We start from the raw sequence: 25088 nt of genomic DNA, 5'->3' as shown, positions 1-25088 counted from the left end.
TACACTGGAGAGAAGACAGCTGATCAACAAGACACATCTCCAACTCTTAGGTTACTTTAAAGGAATAGTAGGGTTCGATTGTCGGTCTTACTGTCGTTACTTCAAAGTCATGATGTAATTTTATGATAAAGGGATTCGAATATTAAGCCGGTGTATTAATATTCTGGCTTGCTAGGCACACTTAGCTATGTCCACAGTTTCGGTTCTTCTGGTCTGATCTCTCGTGACTTAAATGCTCAACATGTTGTTATTTATATGATTCTATTACTTCTCCACTGTTGCCTAATTATGGACGATCCGATGTGCCACTAAAATAATACAAAATGTTCAACTTTGATTGTGATGCACTCAATAGAATAAAGTAATAATTATTGCATTGCAAAGTTGAAATCTTTATGTTGCATTCTTTGGTTTTGTTTTTCTCCAGAGTTAATATTTCTTGTCTTAAACGTTTTGAAACGTTTAAGTTGGAAAGAAAAGTTTGTTTGTTTGTTTTGGAATTTCGCACAAAGCTACTCGAGGGCTATCTGTGCTAGCCGTCCCTAATTTAGCAGTGTAAGACTAGAGGGAAGTCAGCTAGTCATCACCACCCACCGCCAACTCTTGGGCTACTCTTTTACCAACGTCACATTATACACCCCCACGGCTGGGAGGGCGAGCATGTTTAGCGCGACGCGGGCGCGAACCCGCGACCCTCGGATTACGAGTCGCACGCCTTACGCGCTTGGCCATGCCAGACCGCAGGAAAGGAAAGAGTTTAGAAAACTGAGAAGGCAAATAATTATACAAGTAAAATTACCTTTTTTAAAAAAATTTATACTAACCCTTAAATGTAACACCTGTGAATTTTGGTAGTTTTCACCAATTTGAGAACGTAGAGTGTCAAAATTGAATGATAAAAAAATGGAGCGCCCCTGGTGGACATTTATGGTGTTGTTTTTAGTATAACTTTTCTGTGTCTAAATAGACATTACAAAACAAACAGCAATATTTATAACTACGATATGCTGTCAATATACACGAATGTTGTAAATATACATTCAAAAAACATTATCTTACATCAAAATACAAATACATTAGAGAAACATATTTTTTATAATTTTTGTTGAAATCAGTGAGTTTTTCCCTCAGTATGTCAATGGTAAGTTTCTAAAATTATCATGTAACATCAATAATCAGTTTTCAACTTCCCACACTGGACAGAAAGCAGGTAACTCACTTTGTATGTTTCAGCACAACAACAACAGATATATACAAATAGATAAATAACAACAACAAGTATATACAACTAGATAAATAACAACAAATATATACAACTAGATAAATAACAATAAATATATACTGTCAAACAACAACAATAAATATATACTGTCAAACAACAACAATAAATATATACTGTCAAACTAGGTAAACAATAACAAGAAATATGTACTGTCAAACAACTGATAAAAAACAATAAATATATACTCAAACAACTAGAGAAACAACAACAATAAATATATACTGTCAAACAACAACAATAAATATATACTGTCAGACAACTAGATAAACAATAACAAGAAATATGTACTGTCAAACAACTGGAGAAACAACAACAATAAATATATACTGTCAAACAACAACAATAAATATATACTGTCAGACAACGAGATAAACAACAACAACAAACCCTGTCGGACAACTAGAGAAACAACAACAACAAATACTGTCAGACAATACAGATTATTAGGTATTATTTATTATTAAAATAAAATATATAAAAATATATGATAATATTATTATCAATACAACACAAAAGCAAAATTAACACCTCTGAAATGTGATAAAGAAAATAATAAAAAGAATATAAAAGAAAAACGAAAACCAGAAAGAAAAAGAGTTAAATAATTCAAGTGAAAATTCTGAAGATGAAGCTGAAGAAACTTCTCATACAGAGGTGGAGATAGTTCCTTCCTACACTAAAAATAATACGAATGATGCTACTAACTTAAACAAAGCCTTGGATGTTGATAACGCAAAAACTAATGAAGAAGAAAAAATCTAGAACAAAGCGATGAACAAACAAATGAAAACCAAGAGTTTACTCAGGTAGTGTCGAAAAGAAAAAGTGAAAATTCATTCCAAAATGAAACTACAAACCAAAAAATACACCACTTAAAACAAAACACCCAAATATTCTATTATTATTGAGGCGAGCCTGGCACATATAATCAACCGCAACTAGCAGCGGAAATTAGCAGATGTAAACCAGGTGTTGAAACAGCTGGTGTCAAGCGTTTTCCTTGGGGCGGTATCATTATACGAGTTCAAGGAACTGCTGACGTAAATAAACTACTTAAAGAATGGCCCATGGACGCCTTTGCACCTGGAAACATGAATATATATTTACCAGGAACTAATCCACAGCCTAAGGCAATAGTAATCAGTAGGGTGTACCACTCCATAACAAAACAGGATATTGAGCAAGCATTACATAAACTAAATATACCATACCCCTATAGTGGGAAGAATTATCTCCAAGGTCTCTAAGAAACCAACAAATTTAGAAAGAGTTTACATGGAACAACATTACAACATCTTGGAACTGATAAACAATGGTAGCATTTTGTGGTACCAAAAATTCCAAGTTGATCAGCTTAAAACACCAGCTGTAGAAATTACACAATATTATAATTGCCAACGATATGAACACGTTTCAGCGGTATGTCTAGCAACACCGAGGTGTTGCGGATGTGACGGTGAACACCACATATCTGCATGTAAAAAAGATCAAGCTGAACGGAACTGCTGTAATTATGGAGAAACACAAACAGTAAATTATAATGGATGCGACAAATAAAAAGATAAAACAACGCATTTATGATATAAAAACAATAAAACCAACACAAGGTATCACATCTAACACAACAAACACACAAAACTGCAGGTTCATTTACATATGCACAAATGTTGAAGGGAAACTCTACACAACCAAAACCACCAACAAAAGAACAACAAACCTCAACCAAAACAGTGAACAATTTACAAGAACTTAACAAAATCACAGATACAACAAACAACAAAGAAAATAAGAATCTTACAGTAAAAGAAAACACAAATGATGAAATAAGTCTGACAGTAAACTTAATTAAAAACATTGTTACAGAGTTTATTACAGAATTTACAAAACCGACCCAATCGAAATATAGCACATACCTATTCATAGACATAGCTAAAAAACACATAACATCACATATACCGCAAGATCACAACAATCACAGGATACATGCTAAAATTTTAATTTCACAGTTCTAAGTATCAACATCCAAGGTGCACTTGCTTCCAAGAAACACGAGATCGAAGACTTAATAAATGATATTAACCCTGTTATTCTTATTGTAAGTGTAACACTAATTTATCCTCAGAATATGTAACCATACGTCAATAAGAAGAGATAGAAGAAATAATCAAGACACCAACAGAATAATTATGTTATCGTATAAAGAACACCTTTCCGTCACTGAAATCCAAATGAACAACAGCAATGAAAATATAATGGTTGATATCCTCTTAGAAAACCACTCGATAATAACAGTAACAGGAATATATTGTTCTCCAACAAAAATGTATAGACATAAATCTCATCTACAACATCTTTTATCATCACCAAAATACACTTGTAATAGGTGAAGTGGGTTTCTCGTCATCCCGCATAAACTGCCCCAATCCTTTAAAAATTATTTATGTCAATTAAATAACTTATTAATAGCAACATCGACAATTTTGTGCTTTTAACTATACTTATGTGAAACTTTATATATGTTTTTAATTTTACAGCTTGTTAGGATCCGGATTATCGCCAGTAGAAGTTATATTTTGAAATCTTACCTTTATTTAAAAAACAATCCGAAGGTTATACAGTGCAAGAAAAATGTACATTTGACATTAATGTAAACTTAATTAGGAATTAAAACTCTGCTTGAAATTTAGTTTGATTTTTTTTTCGCAATAAAAAACATAAAAAAATAAACTGAATAAAGTAAGAAATAAAGTATAATTTATTGTTAAAAGAAAAATTTCGTTAATCTGTCTGTCTGTGTGTTTCTCCTGTTCAAGGAACACGATTTGATACAGAATCGAATGCTTGCTTAGGTTAATTTCTGTAGAATATATATCGAGTGTTGACAGTTCGAAAAATAAATGCTGTAAAAGAAATATTACTACATGGTCAAATGTTTTACCCGGATATTTATCTTGTATCTGTACATTCTCTGTATTCGATATTTAATCAATAAGACAGTTGTTTACATGTCACGAAGTTTTAAGCTTGTTGGTATTCAATCTTTTGTAACTTTTTTCTTACACTGTAGTGGTGTCAATCTATTATAGTTTCTTCTTGGTTGAACTCTTTAGTTAATAGCGTCAACTAATTACAGACTAAACGCTAAACGAGCAGCAAAATATTTCTCAACTGTTTAATTCAAGCATTGTTGTTCTAGGATCATAATTGTTTTATACACGTGTCTAATGACACTTCACTGTATTCTGTATCATAATTCTCAATATTAACCAATATTATACGATACTTCAAAAATATTCAGCGAGGCCTCACTCCTACTTGTTTTATAAAAATCTCTGATAAATATTTACTCGTAAAAGCTCACTTTTTCGATCCTTACATCTTACATCCATCACCATTTACAATTTAATATTAATAATGTAAATAAATGAATGTACATAAACATATCTACCATAAATTCATTATACACTTGTTCATAGATACAGTGATATATAGTAAACACACTCAATGATAGTACATAATCACATAATATTCATTAGCTATATAACACTTAACCATATAATACTTATCGTAAATAAACCCTCCAAATTAAGAAAAGAGTGATTAATATGGAACACGTTATATTATTTAAGTTTAATTAATACAACAAATTGCAGTCCATCCGTAACAATCAAGACACGTCTTATTGGTCTTCATTTCACGATTAGTTCTCTCCTGGTCGTCTCTTTGAACTCATAACAGAAATGTCTTCCCGGAAGAGAACATTGTAACAACTCTCTCACTTAACTGTTTTACAGGCACTTCGATGTATCACTTAACACTTCATCGCTCAAGTTGTTTTCTTCTGGAATAACACTATCGTAATGTGGGTTTTATTTTATTTGTCATTCATTAACTGTTTTGCGGTAATATTTCATAACTTCTTTTGTTATCGTCTGTGGGAAATTAATCTTGTTCTTGTACGCCTGTTTTCGAACATTTCATTTTGGTTTCTCAAACATATGTATATATATATATATATTAATTGACTCTATTAATTTTGATCTGTATATTTAACTTATAATTAGGTAACTTCGCCAATTATTTACGAATTCAATATTAATGTTCAGCTATTATAAATCACTCTATATCAAAATCAGATGAGATATCATCACATAATTCAACCACTTCAGTGGCCTGAAAGTAAGACAACCTTTTATTGTTGCCCGCGCCTGATTTGGTTTTATTCTTGAATAAGCGTATCTAACTTACAATATGTCATTAAAGCCAATTTTTCACGTACTGTGTATAACACCATACTTACAAATATAACTACCAATCACAATGTTATCATTACTGAATCAGTCAACTTCCACTTAAACTGTAGCTCTCCTGTGATGTACATGCTGTTAAAATTCCTTGATACTTTACCCAGCTCTCGAACAGGGCAAGTTTCGGATGTCATCCTTTAAGATTGATAGTCGTTTAAAATTTAAATCTTGTTTTATATTTTGAATTAGCTATAACTCTTTTATAGGCAATAGCTTTTGCTAGTAGGGTACTCTTATATTCAAAGGAATTCATGTATATTTAGTTTTACTTCTAAAACAAGAGGACAACGTAGTTTCTTGGCTAGAAGCTGACCAATCTGAGATATCAACTATTCTTTAATTTAATTACTTAAGTTCGATAAAAAAAAAAATATTTATATTTCATTGAGAGCATAGTATCGATTAGGTAAGTTCATATTTTACACATAAAATAACCAAGTTATTGGTGTTTTAATTTTGTAACAATAAAATAATGTAAGTATAATTATTCTATTTTTAAGATGTTCAGGGTTATGTACTTTAAGGGGACCTTCTACACATTTCGGGATATCTTTCTCTTTCATTTCCACACTTAGAGCTAACGAACAGTTAAAGGTTGAGGTTAAGTATGCAATCCTATATAATTTGAACATTCTATTCGTTGCTTTCAAACACATCTCTGTAAACACCCTAAGTGTATCCTATGCTGCAGCTGTCTTTACATAAGTTCATTTGTAATACTTATAAATCTATTCACTATTAGTAGGTTTCATATATTATAAGTACGGAAGTAATTTCCTATCAATTTCATCCACTATTTCTTTCTAATATATTTCGATGTATAAAGTATGAACTAACTTTCTATCTTCAGCTACATACATAATACTTGTTCTAACCTAGATAACTCAGTCTTACAATTTCCAACTGTAAATAATAATTTTTATTAGTTATTTTGAATTCTAGAATTGAAAGCTAACATATAAGTTCCTGCTCTATGAAGTTCAGACGGTCTGATTCCGGTATCAAAATGTTTTCTAAGACTTAGGACACTTTCCTAAATTTCTGGTCATCTAATTGAAGAGTCTGGTTTAATTAGTTCATTACAGTGACCTGTTAAGTTAACTATTTGTATCTATACCTGTCTTTGTTGTTCGATTTTTTGTTTAATTGACGTAAATCGTATGTTTTTGCTCATGTGAAGAAAAATTTAAAAAACATTTCTACTTGCGTCTTTTAAACCACATTTTGTGGAATCCGATCGAAAATCGAGACGCTATCTTTAATATAATTTAATTATAATTACAAAACTTTTGTCTTGATAAGATATCGTCTAACTAAGGTGTTACAGTTCTCAGTTCCTTCCTGTATGATTCTTACTGAACATTAGATTGCTATTACTTGATTTGTCATATAAATTGACGTAATATTTTCCAAACCACCGTCATTGAAACTGACACGACAACTTACGAGTTGCTTAAGTTACAACTTAAGATCTTGCGAACAATATTACTTCTTCTCGTAATCAAATTATTAATCGAACATACTGTAAAAATGGTATATCTTCGAAAATTATTCACTTATCTCTTGATAATATAAGATTTTCTTGTTCAATAAAAAGCATACCCGTTTTATTTCTTTCTGGTAAAATACATTATTTTCCGCCATGTTTCCACTCACCAAAAGAAAAATGATCGTAGTAAAGCTACAGATATTTCTACAACTGAAACATATAAAGAGAAATGTCCGATAACCACACAGACACAAAGATATATATATATATAACATATTCAATAATTTTTATACACATCCTATATTGTCAACTTAAGTCTAATTACAGTTACGACTACGGCTTAACATATTGTTAAAAGCTTCTTCAACAGAGCTAACAATAACTCTATTAATGTCATTTGTGGGTCGATTTAAAAGTACTTGGGGTTAAAAGTTCACTCGTCTTTTAGTAGAAGTAAGGATTACTTCTTGTTGAGTTGGTACACGACCAGTGATCTAAGGTTATAATCATAGGTAACAGTATCATCTTACGTCGTTGTAGATGTTCTTGATACATCTCTTGGTCTCTTCTTTGGTCATTGCCAGGTTCACGATATATCACAAATTGAAATTTCTATTAATTGACTGTTGAAATAATGAAAAAAACAGTAATAATTAGAAACTAGTTTTGAGCTTCACTTGCTAATAAGTATAGGAGTATGAGAGAAAGATCAACAAACACAAATAGTTCAGTAACTTTGTAGTTCATCAGGAGACCAGTTAAAATGTTTTTGCAGAAGTATTTATTCAAGGACTACTTTCAAATTATGTTAACTTTATAAATTCTGTTGTAATTTTTATTAAATGTTATTTCTTTATACATTTTTGAGAAAAACAAATACTTGCTCAAATTTTATCATTATTCATACAACATGAAAATGGAGATTTAATATTATTAGAAATAGTAGCTCATTGATAGCTTAGTTATATATTAGCTTTCTTTTTTTTATTGTGATTACCATTAGGATAAAGTTTATGACAACTGCCAAAATTATTACTTCAGTTCTAAATGGCACATTTTAAATTAAGTCATTTTCAATCATTCTGTTAAAATGTTTGAAGTTATTTTTATCAGAATTATTTTTGTACCTCTAGTATAACAATAAATTATAAATTTAAATTAAGCATATAATTTTAAGAAAGTCGTACATGTATGTGTGATGTTTTACACCTTGGACATTCTGAACCTGTTACGATTGCTTTGTGAGAATACACTTTGAAACATTTAATATGGATGAAGCAGAAAACCTTGGTTAGCAAATATGTCAACTTGTATATCTCCGTGGATCATTTGTGTATTTTAATTTACAGTTGCTGAAGATCTGAAGAAGTAAGCTTCAGCATCTCCAACTCTTTTAACCTGTGTTAATAATAATTGTAGAGAAGAATTCCCTCATGTTTTTGTCATGGAAACACCGAGTAGTAAAGACCAGGAATGTATGGAAACTGATGTTGGAGATATTACAAACCTGAATGCAACAGTTCTGTCTCGTGATAATCAAAGTATTCTGGCTTTAGGTAGGTTGTTTAATTGGAAAGCACTCATGAAATATGCTTTAGAAATTATTATTTGATTGTATATATATTGAAGTAACTCAATAGTTTCATTACAGTTAGTTTTCCTGCAGATATCTCTCCTTTTTTACTAATATTTCCTGAATTTTCAGTATTAATCTTGTCCATCCCTTTTGAAAATTTTTGTGATAATTAATCCAAAATTGCATACAAAATAAAGTTATAAATGTCATAATATGGTCTCAAGTTTATTTGTCTGGATAGAATAACTTATAAAATTCCAAATTACTAACTGTAAGGTTTGATTTGGCTTCCTCCATCAAATTTGTAATGTTTAACTATTTCCTGCATTCACTGATACAATTTGTCAGTATACAAAACAAAGCTACAAACCTGTAAGCTACTATATGTTTACATTTAACCTTGTATTAAAAAAGATTTAAAAGTCACAGTATTTGAAGCAAATGCTTTATACACTAGATAATGATGGGGCATATTGAAATATAAATTTAATTTCATTGGTCAGTTTATGATTTACATTACAATAATGACCACATTTAAACATGTTATTTTACTGAATGGCTCTTTTTTAACATAAATACCCAAAATATTTAAATGTGCAAGATAAATATTTAGGTGAAAAGTATCTAATGCTAGTAAACTAATAGAGAAATAATTTTTTATTTGAATTTATATTGTCTGTAATGCATATGATGGCAATATATTTATACTTAATTTACATACATGTGTTAAAATGAGTGACTGCTAGTTTGCTCCATGTTTGAGGGTCAGCACGTTTGTTGGTAATCTGAACTCAGACACTTCTAATCTCACATAATGAAAACTTTCTGGTAATTTAATACTATGAACCTATGATATTTTTTGCACTTTGGGTCTACTTGCTGTGTACTTTTGGGTAAATGAAAATATGATTTTATAATGTTTTTCACACATTATTAAACAAAATTGATTTACAGTGGTTTTTTTTTTTTTCTGTTAAAAGCAAAACTACAAAATGAGCTATACGTGCTCAACCAACTATGGATATCAAAATCTTATGTTTGCCACTGAGTTGTCAGAGGATGTCAAGACAGTGCTTTAGTGATATTTACTAGAGTAATTGCTATTTATCTGTTGGCTATTGTAGATTTTATAGAAATTAACACTGAATGACAGACAATAACATATGGTACAACTTTATTTTTCATATTTAAATATAAATTTTATATATTGGAAATACAGTCTTTACAAATAAAAGAATGAAGTCATTATTGTTTTAATATTCATTGTGCTTATAACCTTAAAACAACAATTAATTTTTGTTACAGAAAATAATCCTGCTTTTCACCTCCTTTCATTGGTTACATCCTCTTCAGGAAAATAGAAAGATGGAAAACTTGGTAAAATTGTAAGTAACTATATTTTAAAATCTCTGAAGTTCTTTCTCTAAAGTAATGAATGTAATTTGAATGTACAATATTGTTGTAGGTTAATGGCTTATATATATATTTGGGTTATAGAAATATATGTGAAACACTTAGCAACATGCTCTACTTTATCATGATTTCAAAGAACAAATTTAAATGAATTATCTTAACAACTGAATAGTGTGTTGTTAGGCATTTTTTATCATTCATATTAAAGTGCTATTACAGCTAAAATATTCATCTATGATAGAATACATTATAATTAATGATTATCTTGATCCAAATTGCAGTTCATTAACATTGACAAGGTTCTAACATTCCTTGAAATTATACACAAAACTTTTCTGTCAAACTATTTAAGAAATGTTATCTAAAACATAATCAGATTACACAGAAGATGAAATTTCCTTCTGTTGAGATTAAGCCTTTTCTAACCATAAAGAAGCCCTATGAATTTGTAAAGGAATCTGGAAAAGATATTTTGGTTTACTTGGTAGAAGACAACTGGTTCGTATCTAATTATTTTATAATTCATTTGCATAACAAGTTGCATGCAAAGCATTATATTACTACTTTATGTTGTAACTTTAATTATATGTTGTTAACGAATTGCAAATAATTGTAAGGATATAACAGTGAAATGACATGATTCATGTAATTAGAGTTCATGAACGATATTTTTCAGTGTTTATTAGTTTTAGAGTAGAAATATACAATGGTTTTAATGTACTCTGTCTACTGCAAGAAATGAAACCCCAGATTTTGCCATTACAAGTCAGTAAACATATCACTAACCCTTGGTGTAGTGTTCAGTATAGAAGTGGGGGGAACATGTTTTAAAAGTGTTGGTATTGTTTGTATTTATCACATTGCTAATACAATAAAATGCATTTCAGGAATATTAGCTGAAAGTTGTAAAGACATCACAGTCATCTGGTTCCTAGTTTTCAATCAGAAACTGAAGTTTAATGAAATTGAGATTTATCACAAGGTTGATTAACAGCTTAGAATCTGTTTCCATTATTATGAGGTTTATGATGCTGAAGCCTTTCACATTTGGAAGAACTCCATGTGATGGTTTTTGAACACCAGATTAAAGGGTTCAGATCTGATGTAATATGGTGCTCAAAGTTGTCTAGAAAGTCTATATGCAGCAATTAATTTTGTAAATGACAATCTGAAACACTTTCCAAGGGGTTTTATTTCCTTTTCTTCAAAGCCTGGATTTATCTCTGCTAACCACTCATTGAATTCTAAGGTACTTAGCTCAGAAATTATGTTTGGAATGGAATTAGTAGTGCCCAAGTTTGATCCAGTTGGTTCATGAAAAGAATCTGTGAAACACTGTTGTCTCATATTGCTCTTGATACTGGTAACAGTTAACTATGATTGACCGAAACAGCTTTGTTGATATCTGTCAGCATTATTGATACAAAATTAATTTCATTAATGGTATTCCAAGATGTTTTACTTTCCATTATTGCTAAAAGTAGTACACTACAGCAAATTAACTTGTCTACACAGGTTTGGAAAGAGATAGTTGTAGTACTACATTGGTCAAACTGTGATGGATTTTTTTATCAATGTCACTACTCATGACTTAATAACATTTTGCAAACTGAAAATATGTAGGATTGAAGAAGCCTTGAACAATACGGTGGCCAATATTTTCCCTGAAAAGTTGGAATAGGGTAACTTGCCAAGGCTGAAGATACACATCAGTTTATTTTTCAGTGATATTTTAAATTGTTAAAGTAAGAACAAGCTTATCTGTTTAATATAATGGATATGAACACAAAACACAGGATGAAAACAATAGCATTCAACTTAGGTATATATTATTCCTTCCTTATCACAAAATGCTGTTCTTTTTTCTATTAATTTCCTTTGACACATTTGCATTCAAGTTGAATGAGGCCTAAAAAATTCCTGTCACTTATGTACACAAAGATATTTCGGGATATATTTGTTTGGAAAGAAACTTCAGCCATAAAGAGTTACCTTGTATAAGACTAGTTGAGTACCATATGTTCATGAAAGGTATATTAAATAAATAGTTGGTCCCTGTTTATAGTCACTGCAACAGCACCATATGGAGGATGACAGCACAGTTTGTTCTGGAAACAATTAATAAAATACCCTTCCAAGAATGGGAGAAGAACCAGTTTATCACAGACTTAGTGAGAGTTACAGTAAGTTTATGACAGATGCAAAATTAGAGGTCAGCTATTTCTATATTTGCAACAGTAACATTTGTTTTACAAAACACAGGAAGTAAGGCCAACACATCTTTTACCAACTAAAACTACTTCCACATGTAGAACTGATGCAATAACAACACTTGCCTTATGAAACGTACAAACAAATGATGAAAACCACTCATACATTGTCAGTAAATATAATTTTAGGAAATGATATCAGCAGAACATGAGAGAAGATTTTTGTTATTTTGAATTCACTGTTATGATTGGGGAATGTAGCAGATTCAACATCTAATGCATATTAAGGTTAGATGTTTCTCAGCTGTAATAAGAACTTTAGTATCGTAGCAAAACTAATTTTCTTTTTCAAATAAACAGTGGAGTTTATGTATTACCACTGCTCAGAAATTGCCAAGATTACACTATTGTGTATAAAAGCAATAAAAGATTCAAAGCTCAAATGTTTTCTGTTTTACATGTTAAACAATATTTGATAGTACTTTCAGATCTAGTGGCACAGCGATAAGTCAAAGGACAAAACCAGACTTCAATATTTGTGGTGAGTACACAAATAGTGTAAGTTCCTGCTTATCTTAAAAAAAGAAGCTATTTATTTTTATTTCAAATAATTGACATGATTTTTATTAAAAAAAAACGAGTACTATCTGCACTAGCTGTCCCCAATTTAGTGCTAAAAGCCCAGAGGGAAGGCAACTTTGTTATCACCCACAACTAACAATATCACATAGAAAATTTTAAAATAATACACATTGTAAATAATGTTTAAGGAAATAAAATAATTAATAAACTAAGAAAATTACTAACACATCTTAATTTTATATTAATTCTTATGATGAATTCCTTAACCATAATTATGTCAAATAGTATTTAAAATCTGATATCTTTATTTTAACATTATTACTTGAGTAAGACCACACTGGCTGAAGAAACTTTTTACTGTCTTTTTAATTAAGATTTTCTTCTTAACTTTATTATATTTTGCATTTCAAGTTGTGGTTAGTGAATCCATTCAGTTACAACACCAAAAATAAACATTACCCAAACAAGGATCAAACAAAGATTTGTAAGGTGCAAGGAGTGCATTTTTACAAATTTTGATGATTAATAATTATCACAACAAATGTGTAGTTCAATCTGTGATTGTCTCTATATGATGATTAAAATGTAAAATGGAAATACCACATTATGTTTTAAGAAAAAGTCCAAACTAAATGGATAGGTTAAATAACAACAATATTAATTTCATAACTAAATAAGGAATATAATGAAAAGTGAATGGCATACAAATTTTATTACATGTGGTTTGATTTTTTTAAATTTATCAATTAGACTTTTGTTATGGTAATGATATCCTGCAAAGCTGACATTAATATTCCTGTTGAAGGCAAGAAATACTTAAGAATGAAGACACAAGTGAATGCAACAAAATCAGGAAAAAATCAAGGACTTCTTACCTGTCTTAAAATCATAAAATTCTTTACAATAGTTTAAAAATTTTCAATCATGCCAATGAAAAATGGAAAAGTTTTGTCTGTATGCAATGGTACCTTGAGATTCTACAACAAAAAAATTGTTGTGGAGGAAAACAGCAGTACCCAAAGAAAATCCTGAAGGCTTAAAAGAAGATGCTCCAATATTGCTTTCTGTTATCATACATTAGGCATAGTTGTTCGTCTTAGATGGTGGGAAATCAATGGAAACTGTCTTCCTAGAATGTTTCTTCAGCTTTGGAATCTGAAAGGGAAGGAATCTGTGAAATTTGTTGACAGTTTTTCTATCTGGGTTTTTTCAAGCTTTGTTGGGTGGGCAGATCAAAGATATCCCTTTGTGTAGCTTTGTTCTTATTGATTGACAAACAAGATGAGTGAGTTAAGTGTGTTTTACTGAATATGTGTATTGGTGTTATGTATTTATCTATTTAAGAAAACTAACTATTAAAATTTTGAATTAGAGAACTGTAAACTGTGTTTTAACGTGTTTGTCAAGTTGAAATAAATTAATAACAATATACGATAGAATAATGTAAACAACACAAAACTGGTTTTGTTCATTAACAGTGCTATTTCATGACATGAGTGAGAGCATAATGCAATCTAAATCACATTAAAATATCTACAAGGCATAAGTTTAAAAACAAAACAGTAACATGAATTCCTCTGGAGCCCAGGTTATTACTAAATCAGTGTCAACCTTTACTTTCAGCAGTGAGAAAAATAAACAATTCGTCCTTGCTCATTGACAATGTAACAAAAGTTTTGAAGTAAATGGCATCACATTTTTTCATTGAACTAACGTTAATGGGTTTAATGTCAACCAAAAAGCAACAAGTATTTTGTTTCAAAACTAAGCTCCCTTTGCAGAGATGCCAACCATTATGATTTTGGTGTATACATTACGTGGGGGAATCCATAGTTACGCCATCAGTGCTTGTTAGCCAATTAGTGCTCGCATAGATGGGTATTTCTTGTTTTCTAAGCAGCATAGAAACACCAATGTGATCCTTCACAAGATGGAAAAAAAAAAAGAGGCCTCTTTCACCAGGTTGTCTTGTTTCTGGCAAATCTAAAAGCACTAAAACTATGAAAGGGCTCTGTCTACAATCACTCAGTCATTTGAACTAGTTGGCATCTCTGCCTTTGTATTAAATGTATTTGGACTGTCTCTACATATTTTTAGCTAAATCACTTAAACTTTCTATAAGTGCGAGACATTTGATAAACAACAGGATATAAGGTAACAATTCAAATCACAAGATGCATTGCAACAACAACAACAAAAAAAAAACTTGTCTAATACATTAAAATAATGTTTCTAGGTCAAGAAACATAGCAAGCAATATTATAAATTGTGGTTTGTTATGCAAGAAAATAAAATCAACAGCACAAATAGAGTAAGATAGATAAGAAAATAAAAATAAAATTTGGTTAATTTAATAACATCTTTAGAGTTAATGCATTAATTGATACAAGTGGTTATAAGGGTAGGTTTAATTGTTACTACTGTGGTGCTAGAAGTATAAAATAAATGATGACAGCACAAACAGGAATGGACAATTTTGATGTTACTATAATAACTTGCACATAGATGATGTTGATGACAGAAATTTCTCTAAAATGCAGGTTTACAGGTTGTTGATAAAGAACAAAAGGAGGAGTGGTTTTATACGTGAAATTTAATTTGCATCCTGTTGAAATTGACGATATCAAAAAGTAATAGCAAGGAGATTGAATCCATCTGGGTTATTTGCAGATACTGATTAGATGAGATTCTTCTTTAAATATTCCTTAAAGAAAAGGGTAGCTGCAAATAAAACCAGACTGAGTCATAAAGAGCAAGAGAAAATTAAAGAAAAGCATAATAAATTTAAGATATTTAAATTGTTATGGTATAAAAAAATAAGGAAACTTAGGGCATCAAAATGAATGTTTTGAAAAAGTTTAGGTAAAAATTAAATATTAATGCTAAGGATCTAGTTACAATAAGGAGTAAAGAAAAAGGTTAAAATGTGGGTGAGACCCTAGTGGGATGATAAAGGAAAGTTAGGATCTGCTGATTGCATTACTAAATTTTGAATAGTTTATTTTCACTAAGGAATAATTAAGCAGTATTCCACACCTGAAATAGTAGATAGACGGCAGTAGGGTTTTAAGTATGATAAATGCAATTTTTTGTGTTATCATAATTCCAATTAAGTATAATTTGGATAGGAATAACCTTAATAGTGTCATGAAAGATAAGGATCTTGGTGTAACTAGCTGATCAATCTCTAAAACCATTCAAGCACTGTGCTATTGCTAGTGATAGGGCAAACAGAACTTTAGGTTGTATCTGAAGAAATGTTGAATACTGATCTGAAATTTATAACTTCATTGTATAGGTCACTAATTATACCACATTTGGAGTTTTGTGTACTTCTGGAAATACACCAACTTGTTCTGATGGCTTCAAAGAATGATTCCTGTAATGGAGGGCTGTCACACAAGGAGAGATTTATTTCCTTAAAAATATTTTGTCTTAGAAAAAAGTTAAAGGGGGTCTAATTGAAGTGTTTCAGATTTTAAAAAGAATTGATAATGTTCATGGATCAACATTTTTCACACTTAACAAAATAATTATAGAACTTGGGAGGGGGAAAAGTATAGATTTAGGGAAGATAGAAGCAGTGTTTCAATCAAGATAATTTATATTTCAAATAGAATCGTTGGCTTATTGAATGGGTTGCCTTCAGATGTTGCAGAGGAAGTAAATTTGATTGAGTTTTTAAACTAAAGCTTGATTGATATGTGAATGAAAAGTGCTAGTTTTAAATTTGTTAAATTTGGCTTAGATAATGAGAAAGCTGAAATGGACCAACACATCCCTTGTTGTACTGAAACACATTACATTATTTTAAAACCTTGTTTCAGTGTTTGTGGCAAGTACAGTGCAGATAGCCCATTGTGTAGCTATATGCTTAACTATAAACACACAAAAACTTCTCTAAATATCTGAATGAGTGTTCATTAGTACTTAATAATGATAAATAAAGAAGTATTTATTGCTTTCTAAAATAATGTTGACATAACTCTATTGATAGACAGGAATGACATATTACACACTATATTATTAGCCTCCTCAAACATAAATTGTTGGTATACATTTTAACTGAAGTTTTAAACAGGTAGAAGTAACTTATGACTACCGTGGAACAAACACTGTTTATTCTACGAAGACAATGGCCAAATTGTTAGTGTAGAAGCTAGTTTTGTATTACAATAATTATTCATCACTATTTAACATCTTTTAATAAAGTAATTGTTGTGTTGTGTTTTTCTTAACTTATTTTCAATGTCCTAGATGAATAGATCATACTCAAATTTGAATTCTATAATGATTTCATATTATAATGGTGTGGGTTATGTTATATCAAAAGATAATATATTCAAAATAATTATAGAAATAATTGGTATAAAAAGAAAAGTATGACTGACTTGTTCCCAGACTATTATAATAAAAATTAAATGACCCAATGTATAGTCCTGAACTGAAAGTTTCCACTATTATCATCTGTCACTATACAAAGTCACAGAAGTATCAGAAAATGTACTAAACGAAGTAGCGAGTGCAGTTTTGGCTTCCACGACACAAACAAGTAAAAAAAATAGCAGAATTGTCTACTGAACACTTCTCAATTAGACATGTTGAAGAATAATTTTATATTTCACTAGAAACTGTACGAAAACTGAGGTATGTGAAAAAGTAATAGTGTACAAGTACAAGTTTTATCTCCAAAACAATACAAAGTGGCCTTACTGAATGTTTATCTACTAAAAAATACGACTAATGTGGGATATGCAGAGATAGATGGCAATCGAGGAATGACTATTAACTTTTTGAATGTCAAACTGTTGTCTCTCCATTGGTTATTCTGGATGTGAATAGTAAAGTGGCAGTTGGCTATTCAAATTGTCAACTAATGTTGTTCATTTGTTTGGAAGATTGGTAGCTGGTTGGTTTCTAGTTTTAGACCTAAAGGACAAACTCAACTTGTTTTCAGAACTTCATAAGCATTAATAAAAGGAAGACAGCACAGTGGAAGTACAGAAAAATATACTGGAAAGCCATTATAATTGCATAATATATTATTACTAATCTCATTATATTTTCTAACACAACTGTAATTGTTTCTCAATCATTTTCTCAGAAATAAACCGTAAACCATCCAAACATTATACTGTAGAATATTACACAGATCTATCGAGAGGCATATTATTTTTCAGTTTGTATTGTTACTCTCAGAAATAAACATGTTTTGAGACAGTATGAAACTTATTGGTTTATCTTCACTTAGGGCCAACATGGCCATGTGGTTTGACACTCAACTCATGATCTAAGGGATGAGGGTTCAAATCCCCATTACATGAAATATGTGCACAATTTTATGTGTGAGCATTATACTATGACAGTAAATCTCACTATTTATCAATAAAAGAGTAGCCCAAGAATTAGTGGAGTGTGGTGATAACTAGCTGCCTTTTGTCTAGTATTTACTGTTAAATTATAAACAACTAGCACAGATGTGTACCATTGCACGAGCAAGATAAAAAGCATCAAATGGAATACGAAATGCCTAAAACTAAAGATAATTAATTATAGAGGTAAATGTAAGAGACAAATCCAGAAAAATTGCAAACAATTATCCTATTTACTGTAAAGAAATTAATAAACATTATAAACAAATTTATACATACAAAAACTGATATTAGCAAAGATGCAACTTTCTACTCTACCCAAGGTACCAAAGTGATAGCATATACATGTATGAACATTTTATTTCTTATTTACATTAAACACCTTCTAATGCATTACAAATTTTATCCTGTTACTACTGTTCAAAAGAGCCAACCAATGAAGACTGCAATAAGATACTTTCATTTCTACTTCAGTATTGAAGAAATTAGTAGGAAAAACATCAAATAGAAATAAACATGTTCTTTATAACATTTATTATATTTACATAACTTGTACTGTTGTTAGTTAGGTCCGTTAAATGATTATTATTTTTACTTTATTTATTGTTACTATAAATTTACACAAATAATGGAATGAATTTCCTCAAAACAATGAAACTGACTTCTTCCTACCAGTAGTGGGCTTATGCCTGATAATGGGTTTAATAATGTCCATATTGTAACCCACACATGAAACAAAGAATAAAGTAAAAACTACTTTGGGTGTCTCAGTTTATTTATACACCAGTTTGAACCACTGGTCTCAAGTTTCATAGCTGTAAAAACTTTGATAACAACTGTTATAACAGACAAAACCTACTTCTACCACTCAGGGGAAACCCTTGCATCTTAACCAGTCTTAATAATCTAAAAATATAGTTACAATATTATTTTCTAGTGCAACTATTTGCAAAGTCACCTGCTAAATATGTACTAGTCATCCCTAATTATACAACAAAAGACACCTAGTCATCACCACCCACCACCAAGTCTTGAGTTACTCTCTTACCAACAAATAATGAGATTGATCATCACAATACAAGTCCCCTACAGCTGATAGGGAGAGCAAAGTTAAAAGATCTTATGAGATAGGATCTGTAGTTTCATTTAGTTCTATTTCATAACTTTTTGTAATGGTGGATGTTAGGAGTTTTAACATGTAGAAATGTTTGGGTGGTTTAATTTCAAATTCAAGAAAATTAAGAGTAACTGCCTTCCCACAACTGCCCTATGAAAACAAGTGTTCATTATTCAGAACATATTTACACTTTATTTACACCATTTTAAACCCTATTGTTAATATCCATTAAACACTAATGTTATTCTAATACAATGTTAGTGTTTTAAGTTTAAAACTTATAATATATTAAAAATCATGCATCAGATAATTTTCACATTCACATGTTTAAGATATTTATTACATTAACACCACAGGTGTAGGCTGATTACAATTTTGGTAGGTATATTGATTTATTACAAGACCAAGAAATAAATTTTGTTTAAATTTCATGCACATGTAAAATTACATCCACAAATACTTGATTAAAACTTTATATATATAAATATATAAATTAGTTTTTAGATGACAAATCTACACAATAAACAAAAGTATATTATACAAAATTGAAACTTTACTTGCGTCAAGTAGAAATATTAACACTAACTAAAAGACTTCTCTAAATTAGTAATTTGGTGTTTAGATCTTGATAAAATATGCAAAAATTCTTTCAAGTTAGAACTGTTTAATTAAGTGTACACATTTAAAACTAACCAATGTTGTACTATCCGAAAATATTTTGAATAAATGGTTGAATGTTATAAATCAAACACATAATACCTCACTGTTGATAGCATCATTGCAACACAATGTTATTTGTTTTCATAAAAACCTTTGTTATCACCAACATCATATCTTGTTAAAATTTCCTGCAGACTGTGTATAAATACCAGAAGATGGGGTACCTCCTCATCTGCAAAATCCAAATGTCTTTGTGAGAGTGCATCATCATAAATGTTCTAAAAGACAAAGCAAATGGAAATGTAATGTAATAACAAACATCATAAAATATAACCAAAGTCCATTTTCCTTATTGTCTATCTAACTTTCAATATAAAACCTCTATCAATAATTCAGCCATCCAAGATATTTCAAAAGTAAAATTTGCTGACATCATTCCCTTGTTTCATATTAATGTGCAAGATATAAAGACATTTTTAAAACATCTATGAAAGAGTAAAACAGATTCACTAATTGATTGATTGACACTATATGCCACTTTGAACATAATTTTGGTTATATTGTGGTTAACAGAGGCTGTAATTTAGTGGTAACATAAAAACGTTGCAACAATAAATGATAAAAAAACCCAGCAATCTTTGGATTTTCAAAAAAAAAAAAATTTAGTATATTCTTTCACTCCTTTTCTGTGCTATAATTTTCCAAAATATGAAAAGACATATCTAAAGGAATTCATGAATCATAGGAAGTAACATCTGGAAAGTTGCAAAAACATAAATAAAAACACTTATAAAACAAGAATTTGTTGCACATCCTATCAATATCAAGACTGACCTGGAACTGTCAATGCATAAAAGATGATACATGAATCATTTTGGATATTGAAAATCAAAACTTGTTGTGTATCATTCATTAAATATATCCTGTCAACAATATAAATAGATACATTCTGTATTATTTGTGAGCTAGTGCTGATAATATACTCAGGGTAGAAAGGTTGGATAAGGACTAACCCTACAGTTTGCATAATTTCATTGTACTAGAACATTTTTTATACTGTTGTTATTTTTAAAAGACACATTGTAAATCACAGTTACCACAAAGTTGTGGAACAAGAGGTTTTATAGAAAATTTAAAAATAACAATACCTTTACAACTTTAATTACCATTTTGATGACTATCTTTTCTCTTTCTTTTTCCAACTAATTCCTCCAGCTTTACTTACAAAGTCACATTAGAACCTGGTAATAAACAAATACAGATAAATTGATTTTACCACAAGTTACTGCATTAGCAAATTAAATCTTCCATTTTAATAACCTTCATATATTTATATTATACAACTGGCATGTTTATCAAACAATTATTCAATGAATGGGTTTAACTGTTAACAAAATTGGTATATTAAATCTCAATAAGTTTATACTAAATGCCTTAATAACACTTTCTTAACATATAAAATTATATACAATTAGAAGATGTTTCACAGATAATATTCAATTCTACAAAAATGTTTTACATACATACATTTAAATTTTCTCTCAAATGCTCTTCAACCTTTTTTCATCAGACACTCATGTTTATCATTCACCTTTTTTATAGCCTCATCACGACTGTTTCTCATGCAGAAAACTTACAAAGTACCTTAATTATTATTTTCTAGTATAAAATTTCAAGTTCAAATTCACATTAACTTTATATAATTGTTTTCAAACTGATAAATGTTCACACTTTTTCAAATATACTTTAGAAAATGAACTGTATTTCAAAATATTGTTTACTCATGAAACTTATTAGAAGCCTATACAGCTTCAAATTGTGGGTTTTTATGTAATGTATTATAGACTGTTTTATTGGTGCTTGAATTGATTGGAAAATTCGAGTTTTCAAGATATTTCTTTTGTGCTGTTCATTAATTGATTGAAATACCTTGCAAAACTTCCTTGATCAAAACAAGAGAATCTTCCTGGTTTCAGTGATGTTTGCCACTGTGCTCTTCTAGAGTGGTACTCTCTCAATAACATGTGATTTAAATTGTCCACCAATCCATTTTCTATTTAGTTGCTCTACATGCTTATCAAAAGCCCCCTCATTTATCGGAAAAGAGGAAAGAGCTGGTTTCCTTCCAACTTGTCAAACTCTAAAGTTTTAAGTTTGAAAGCTGAGGAGGACTCTGGGGATGTTTTTCATACTTTCCCCTACCTTGCAGTCACCATTATTTGATTTAATTTACAAAAAAGAGAAACTCTAGAAGCAAATAAAGATAAGCCTGTTTACTCTTATTAAGATAGGATAAATTCATTTCAAATGAAGATAATATCCAGAAGCAAGATGTACATGTTTTTCAGGAATATAATGAAATGATAATAACATAACAGTCTTAAAAAACAAACAAACAGTAACAACCTTAACTTCTTCTCTACAGTCATAAGAAAACTCATCTTTCAATCACTTCATTTTCTTTCTGATTAATTTTTTTAGAGTAAGAAAGAAATTAAATTTTATTATAGTAACCCATGATTTTTATCCATCTTTATGTGGTAAGCACTTATATTTTGTTACAGTTTTCCCACCAATGGCCTGACAGTACGAATTAAAAAGTCTTGAATATCTTTTCATATAAAATATTATACATTCAGTTACCAGATTATTATATATATTTTTCTGTCCATTATTCAGAGTCGTATGTACTGCTGGTAGAGTAATGATAACAAATTCAAAGATTGTGACCCATATATTAGTAAATCACTTAACAGTTTACCATGTACATAAAATAAATATCCCAGTGTTAGAAAATGTATAATAATCTACGTTTATTTCAAAATTTGTTACATCCAGCAGCACATACTTTTTTCCCAGGAAATAAACAGAAAGCAAGAAAATTTTAATGTTTAATTTGTATATACTTACAAGTTTTTCTCTTGAATAACAACAACAATCTCACATGAAAATGAGCATGACACATGTTTACATTTTAACACTTCACACGATCATTCTTTTCTGCTAAAGAACAATCATTTTTCTGATTAGTAATAAATCACATTTTAAATTTCAGATGTTTTGTTTATCTCAACTTATTGATTGTATTTCACACATAAACCTACTTACATCATCACAAAGTACAATAAAAGTATTATTCTTAAATCCGTTCAAAACGTAATTTTCTTCAATCTCTTATAATTACAAGTTTTCCACACAAAGGTCAAAGTTGTCTTTGTTGAAAAACAAAAAAGCAAGGATATAGTCTTTTAACTGATACATTGTACTTTATAATTGTAATGATTCATATAGTTGCAAACTCTTTAACCTAAAGATGACCTAAAAAGGTCACAACGTTGTTCTCTACTTCTATAGTTTTAATACCCATACCAACTGTATTGAGATAGAATTTTACAAACGATTTATACAGTCCACACTTAATTCAAAAAATAACTATAGCAATGATGCTGCATTAAACCGTGTTATAGAGAAAAGAAATTTAGCCTGAATCGTTTAGGGTTAGAGTATAAAATGCTAATTTACTGACGTACTTACTGCTTCGAGGTTTTTCGATTATTTTAACATCAAAGCATTTTTGCGATATAAGTTTAAAGTACCTGATAACACTTTGTGATGTCCTAAAAGTTGGAAATAATAAAATCCTTTTGTTATAGACATTTGTTTTATCAGATTTGAACCCTTTCTCGCATTACTTTTTCATGTCTTGCGATCTCTTGTACTGTTTTGATTACGTCACACAGATAAATTGTTGTAGGCACGTGAGCTAATATTGATTCAAAAATATGAAAAATTCTGGAAAACCGTTAATAAACTAAGTTACGAGTGAAACCTCCATCTCATTTATACTGAGATTCACAGTGAAAAACAAGTTTGCGAGATTAATATTGATAAATATCATTTTAATATTTTACACATCAGAACCTTACTATATTTTCAAACACCTGAATAATATTTCAATTATATTAGGTGAGAAAAAATTTAATTTTTCATGTTTTGTGATGAAATTCGTTATTACCACCATTGGCCAAATTAATGTAAAGCCTAAATCTTGTTAGGTTTAGATTAATTTGTAAGTGCTGAGTTTTCTTGTGAAAATATAATTTTGAAATATAATTAAGTAAATATTAGTGAGATTAATTTATTCATTGTAGAATACTAATAATTTTATATACATGTGTGTGTATATACATATGCATGTATGTTTAGAATATAACCTCTTGCGTTGAAATGACACGTTTCCCATTTTAACCAAAGTATATATCAAATCTAGTGAAAACCGATGATGGTGTTCTATTGTGTTTATGTATGTTTTCTTACATCAAAGCCACATGAGCTATTTGCGATGTACACTGAGGGAAATCCAACCCGTTACTTTAGCTTTGCAAATCCTAATATTTAACACTCTTCTACCGCGGAAGTGATGTTATAGCCTGGGAAAAGTTTAAAATTTAAAATTTAAAACATTAAAGTGTTTTTCTTATCAATCCTAATCAATAATATGGGCCATAATGTGTTTCCAATTCGTAGACAAATTATTTTAGGAAATAAATAAGATTCTATGAATTTTCGTTATTGTTTAAACTAACGAAGGCCCGGCATGATCAGGTATTCGGGTTCGAATCTCCGTCGCACCTAACATACTCGCCCTCCCAGCCTTGGGGCGTTATAATGTAACGGTCAATCGCACTATTCGTTGGTAAAAGAGTAGCCCAAGAGTTGGCGGTGGGTAGCAATGACTAGTTGCCTTCCCTCTAGCCTTACACTGCTAAATTAGGGACGGCTAGCACAAATAGCCCTCGAGTAGCTTTGTGCGAAATTAAAATGCGCGCGCATGTGCTTATTTTCCTATATGCGAGGACTGGTGGGTAAATTGCAACATTCTCGCGCAAGTGTTAATTTTGTAGTTGAGCGTGCAGGTGTTAATTCTGTGGAAGCTCGCATAGATGCTTATTCTGTTAAATGTTAGCGAAGTTAATTAATTGATAAATGCCATATCAAGTATTGAATATCTTAGATGCGCGCACAGGTTCTTGTTTTGTTATTTTTGCCAGAAATTATTAAATTGGCAGACATACTCGCA

The 25088-nt window shown here is 30.2% G+C and overlaps 2 long non-coding RNA genes across 7 annotated transcripts in view; one reads left to right on the top strand and one right to left on the bottom strand.

The window, feature by feature from the left end:
- Positions 1-23834, bottom strand: part of LOC143239947 (uncharacterized) — a 195724-nt gene extending 171890 nt beyond the window's left edge. The window contains exons 1-4 of one of the 6 annotated variants that reach the window (XR_013021456.1): positions 23535-23810; positions 21157-21249; positions 20108-20240; positions 9812-14014 (exon numbers count right to left, since the gene is read on the bottom strand). This is a non-coding gene — a long non-coding RNA (uncharacterized LOC143239947). Of the gene's footprint in view, positions 1-9811; positions 14015-20107; positions 20287-21156; positions 21250-23534 lie in introns of those variants that run through there. The other 5 variants (XR_013021453.1, XR_013021452.1, XR_013021451.1 and 2 more) reach the window with 5 other exon arrangements.
- LOC143239949 (uncharacterized) lies at positions 8152-10382 on the top strand. Its single transcript, XR_013021459.1, has 2 exons — positions 8152-8634; positions 9960-10382. It is a non-coding gene; the product is annotated as an uncharacterized LOC143239949 (long non-coding RNA).
- Positions 23835-25088: the final 1254 nt, after the last annotated feature.

Source organism: Tachypleus tridentatus, chromosome 13, assembly GCF_004210375.1.
Source record: "Tachypleus tridentatus isolate NWPU-2018 chromosome 13, ASM421037v1, whole genome shotgun sequence".
NCBI classification, from domain to species: Eukaryota; Metazoa; Arthropoda; class Merostomata; order Xiphosura; family Limulidae; genus Tachypleus; species Tachypleus tridentatus.
This window is presented reverse-complemented; position numbering and strand designations above follow the sequence as displayed.